Source organism: Hypanus sabinus, chromosome 7 (genome assembly GCF_030144855.1).
Source record: "Hypanus sabinus isolate sHypSab1 chromosome 7, sHypSab1.hap1, whole genome shotgun sequence".
In the NCBI taxonomy this organism is placed as follows: Eukaryota; Metazoa; Chordata; class Chondrichthyes; order Myliobatiformes; family Dasyatidae; genus Hypanus; species Hypanus sabinus.
The window spans coordinates 104,358,886-104,364,711 of record NC_082712.1 but is presented as its reverse complement, the minus strand read 5'-3'; the positions used below and the strand labels follow the sequence as shown (position 1 = coordinate 104,364,711).

Below are 5,826 nucleotides of genomic sequence, written 5' to 3'. Positions count from 1 at the left end.
TGGGACAAAGACATACTTAGCTACACCGCGGAAACCGGGAGAAATTCCATATGATGAACTGGTCAAGCTTGTGGGGAACCACCACAATCCGAAGCCTTCAGTGATAGTTCAAAGGTTCAAGTTTCACAGCCATGTCCGGAAGCCAGGTCAGTCTGTGGGTGATTTTGTGGCCGAGCTTCGGAATGTCGGAACATTGTGATTTCAGAGCCGTGTTGGATGACATGCTCCATGACAGATTAGTATGCGGCATTAATAATGCCGCCATATAACACCGCTTGTTGGGGGAAACCCCACCGTTGACTTTCAATACGGCCCTAGAGGTTGCTCAAGGCATGGAGTTGGCTGCTAATAATGCCAAGGATATACAGAAAGGATATGGGGCATCGCAGTCGGTGGCAGTGCTCCAAGTCAGGAGGGAGACAGGAAAAGTGGGTGGAATGTTTTCGGTGTGGAGGAACGCACAATGCAAATGTTTGTAAATTCAAAGATACTGTCTGCAATGCTTGTAGCAAGAAGGGACATTTCGTTAACAAGTGCAGGAGCATAAAGGGTGAGGTTAAGCCTGGGCAGGGGAAAGCTCAACAGACTCAGGCAGCCACACATCACCTAGGAGAAGCAGACGGAGAGGCAGTGTGTGCCTACAGCATGTTTGGGGTGGAAACGGATGAGGGACCACCTGAACCATATTATGCCACAGTCACTGTCAGGGGAAAGGATATTAAGTTTGAGATTGATTCAGGGACTACTGCATCGGTCATTAGTGAAGAGACCTACAGGAGGACATGGGGATCCAACCTGCCTCCCATCAGACCATCTAAGCTCCAACTCAGGACCGATACGGGGCAGCCCATACCTCATTTAGGGGTGTTATATGTGGATATTTCAGCCGGGGGTCAGAAGGCTGAAGCCAGGCTGGTGATAGCTAAGGGCAGTGGGCCCAGTCTTTTGGGCCACGATTGGCTTAGCAAAATCCAGCTCAAATGGCAAGAAATTAAGTATGCACGCACGACGGAGGACATTCTGCAGCGGTACAGTGACGTTTTCAAGGACAAGCTGGGCACACTGAAGGGCGTGACTGTGAAACTCCATGTCCACCCTGAGGCCACACCACATTTTTTTAAGCCCAGGTCGGTGCCCTGTGCCATGAAAGACAAAGTCGAGGAGGAGCTGGAATGTTTACAGGGGTTGGGCATCATTGAGCCCATCCAGTTTTCAACATGGGCGGCTCCTGTTGTTCCAGTTTTGAAGGCAGATAAAATGCTGAGGATATGTGGGGTCTACAGGCTTACGGTGAATCAGGTCTCTAAGCTGCAGGAGTACTGATTGCCACAGGTGGATGACCTGTTTGCGACCCTGTCAGGGGGTAAGCTGTTCACAAAGCTGGACATGAGCCACGCCTACCAACAGCTGCTGCTCGACGAGGATTCAAAGGAGTACGTCACCATCAATACGCACAAGGGATTATTCAAATAGAATTGTCCGGTGTTTAGAGTGGTGTCTAGACCCGCCATTTTCCAAAGGACAATGGGCTCTTTGCTGCAGGGGATTCTGCACGTAGCAGTGTATCTTGATGATATTTTGATCACGGGAGCCACGGAGGGGGAGCATCTGGCTAACTTAGAACAGGTACTGAAGAGACTCTCAGATGCAGGGCTGTGGTTGAAACACAGAAAATGTGTGTTCCTGGCTCTAAGTGTGACCTACCTGGGACACAAGATTACAGCTGAGGGGCTTTGCCTAGTGGAGGAAAAAGTGAGAGATATTAAGGAGGGCCCAAGCCCCAAGAGCGTCACTGAACTCAGATCATTTTTGGGCATGGTGAATTATTATGGCAAGTTTCTTCCGGACCTCTCAAAGGTTTTGGCCCCACTGTACAAGCTGCTTCACAATGACACTAAGTGGCGGTGGGGTGAAGAGCAGGAGGGAGCTTTCAAGAAAGTGAAAGAACTCCTCCACTCAGTGAAGCTGCTCGTTCACTATGACCCAGACAAGGAGATCACCCTTTCATGTGACACTTCACCCTATGGAGTCGGGGCAGTTCTCCCACACGTAATGGCGGACCGTTCAGAGAAGCCTATTGGTTTTGCCTCATGTACCCTGATGGCTGCTGAGAAGGGATATTCACAGCTAGTCAAAGAAGGTCTGGCCATTGTTTTTGCAGTCAGACGTTTTCATCAGTACCTCTATGGACGTGCATTCACAATTTATACAGACCATAAACCACTGATGAGCCTTTTCAGGGAGACCAGATGCATCCCACCGCTAGCCTCAGCCAGGATACAGCGTTGGGCTCTCACATTGTCAGCCTACCAGTATACTATCGTGTACAGAGCGGGTGGGGATAATGCAAACGTCGATGCGCTGAGTCAACTCCCATTACCTGAGACACCTGTTACTACATATGTGCCACCAGAGACTGCATTTTCATTGGAGAGGCTGTCCGAGACACCTGTAAAGGCGACCCAGATCAAGCAATGGACAGAGAGGGACCCAGTCCTGTCTCAAGCCAAGATTTTTCATTTCAAGACGTACAAACAAGCTGGATGAACTCAGCAGGTCAGGCAGCATCTGTTGACTGCTCCTTTCCACGGATGCTGCCCAACCTGCTGAGTTCATCCAGCTTGTTTGTTCATCTTGATTTGACCACAGCATCTGCAGTGTACTTTGTGAAGACTTTTCTTTTACAAGGTTGGGCCAGAGTTGTGGAAGGAGAGGAACTGAGACCTTATGCCAAATGCAAGACTGAACTGAGTCTTCAGGATGGTTGCATTTTCTGGGGGTCGAGGGTCATCGTGCCTCCCCCTGGCCATTCACAGATTGTAGAGGAAATTCATGAGACTCACCCAGGGGTGTCTCGAGTGAAAAGCCTTGCAAGATCCTACGTCTGATGGCCAAGAATGGATCAGGATCTGGAGAACAAGGTAAAATCATGCACGCAATGTCAGACCAATCAGAACATGCTACCACCAGCTCCTTTGCACCCATGGGAGTGGCCAGTCTACCCCTGGTCTAGGCTACATTTGGACTTTGCTGGCCCCTTTATGGGACAGATGTAATGGAAGATGCACATTCCAAATGGATCGAAGCTCACATCATGAGCAACATCACAGCAACCATAGACAAACTCAGGCAAGTGTTTGCAGGGCATAGGTTGCCTGACACTCTGGTCACTGATAATGGCCCGATGTTCACCTGTGAGCTGTTCAGTGAGTTCATGTGGCACAATGGCATTCATCACATTCGGACGGCCCCTTTCCACCCAGCCTCAAATGGTTTGGCTGAGCGGGCTGTTCAGACAGTGAAGGAAGGTCTGAAGCGGATGACAGGGGACTCTGTTAGTACCCGGCTTTCATGTTTCTTGTTTAAATGCCGCCTCACTCTACAGACTACGACTGCACGCATTCCAGCAGAGATGCTGATGGGCGTAGGCCTAAGTCAAGATTGGACCTGCTGCGCCCGGACATGAAGGCAAAAGTGGAGAGAAAGCAGGAAAAGCAGAAGGAGGGACATGATCAACATGCATGAGACAGACAGTTAGAACTGGATGACAATGTCTATGTGAGAAACAATCAGCAATGGCTACCTGGGGTTATTCTTAAGCAGAGTGGTCCAGTCTCCTATGTTGTTAAGCTGACTGATGGGCGTGTTTTCCACAGACATCAGGACCATGTGTGCCTGTGTCATGATTCCGGCTCAGAGGCAGACAGTTCCATGGAGTTTCAAATGGTGAGACAGACTACTGGGGAAGCATGTCCACCAGTGACTTTGCTAGAGGGAGAGACACTGGCAGAGGGGGCAGAGGCCCCTGAAGAGGATGGACATTCTCACGCGGACACGCAGACCCCTCTCGTGTCCCCAACACTAGATCCACCCAAAATATCCTCACCAGCGGTACCTGCTGGGTCACTGGGGGTAGTGCGTAGATCGCAGGGCCCTCGCAAACCTCCTGACAGACTGAATCTTTGACTGAATAGTTACTTTTGTTGTTAGATTGAATGTTGAATTTGCAATTTTTTTTAGGTGTTTTTGTATTGGTAACCTGTTGCTAATGGTACCACTGTTTTTATTTCCTGGTTCTTCTATATTTGAGGAATGCTGGATTTTAAAGGGGGAGAAGTGTTGTAATGTGAGTATTATTAAAAGTAAGTTAATACTACCGGGGTTGGTGGGGTCTTTACTTCCGCTCTTTTTACTCCCAGTATGCATTGTATATAGTTGCTCCACCCAGGCCGCACGAGGTACCTGGAAGCCTCTGTATTGTAAATATCATTTGCCGTCCCAGATAAAGATGCTCTTTTGGCCATCAAGTTGCCGAGTGGTCTTTTTGTAAAGTAGAAGTTACCACAGGTAGGAGGCAGCAAGTGGGAATAAAAAGATCCTTTTCTGGTTGGCTGATAATGACTAATGGTGTTCTGTGGGGGTCAGTGTTGTGTTACGAACCCTGTAACTGGGTCACTTACCAGCAAAGATGGAGATGTCCGTTGAAGTCTGATGATATTATTTTTAACAGTATTTATTAGTAAAAATACACAAAAATAATATCAATGCAAATATACAGATAATATACGTCATCAATACTAAATATAAAAGTGCGGGTATAATAATAATCACTAAGCTCTATTGTTGACTAAGGGATAATGTATTGTCTGATGGAAATATAAAAGTCACTCAGTTCATGCAGGCTGCAGCCTTTGGGGACCGCTGTGTAGCAATGGTTGGAGGGAGAGAGAGATTTGGGAGAAAAACTTGCCGATTTTCCTTTTATAATTTCGATCCATCAGGGGTCTCATTGTCATGGCCTTTCACTTGTGGCCTCTCCTTTAGCTAAACCGTTCTTCTGTGGTGAGCCCACCACCCCAGGCAAGGGAGGACGCACATGAGCCCCCACCGGCTGTCGCTATTAAACGCTGTCACGGGATTTCTAGTGTTTCTCTTGTTGCGTCTGAAGGAGTTGTTTCCCAGACCCTCTTTTATCCTTACTCACGGGGTCTAAGATGTCAATCAGGTTGGGATGAAGCAATCCCTCAACCAGCCCACTGGTTATCCTCTGAGGGGTTTCAATGAATAGTACAGTACTCAATACACAATTCCGTCTCCAAGAGACAATGGCTGTTATCAGTGGTTCACTGAGGTCAGGACACATTCCAAACCTTGTGTATTCTGGACATCTCTCTCTCATTTCCTGGGTCTCAGACCTGAATTAATAGCGATCTTGCGATTCTCAAAAAGGAGGGGGGCGACTTTGTACCCTTTGGCCCCTCAGAGTTGCACCACATTTGTAACACTCCCTTCCTTCTAAGATTTTTACCACAGATAAAAATTAATTAATACAGAGTCTTACAGGATTTCAGAATCTAACACAATACAAAAGAGTTTTTTTCACTACAGAGTAATAGCTATACATTCAATTCAGCATCTAAACAGTTAGCGATTACATTGTCACTTCCTTTAATATCTTAATATCTTGTATCTTAATAAATTCTTGTAACATCAGACTCCAATTTAATAACCACCTATTTTTATTCCTTTTCTTCAGCAAAACAAAACTAAAGAGTTGTGATCTTAGCTTACGTGTATATTACGAAAGTTCATGCAAATACTAATCTTTATTTTACTTTCACACTTAACAGTCAATCTTCCATGGGGTTGTCTTTATTATTCACATGCTTTGTCGAAATCCCTTAAAACCGGATCCTGTTATTTAAAGTGGCATCCCGTCAACCCTCGCCCCTTTTCCAGTTAACTCCCACATGGTTAGCTTGCATACTAGTGTGGAATAGGCTTTTACATGCTCCTTTCATAGGAGTTATTTTATCAACAATGTTC

General features: G+C 46.8%; 1 pseudogene; it reads left to right on the top strand.

Annotated features, from left to right (window-relative positions):
* Positions 1-684: 684 nt before the first annotated feature.
* On the top strand, positions 685-3,525 carry LOC132397521 (uncharacterized protein K02A2.6-like; annotated as a pseudogene).
* The last annotated feature ends 2,301 nt before the right edge of the window (positions 3,526-5,826 follow it).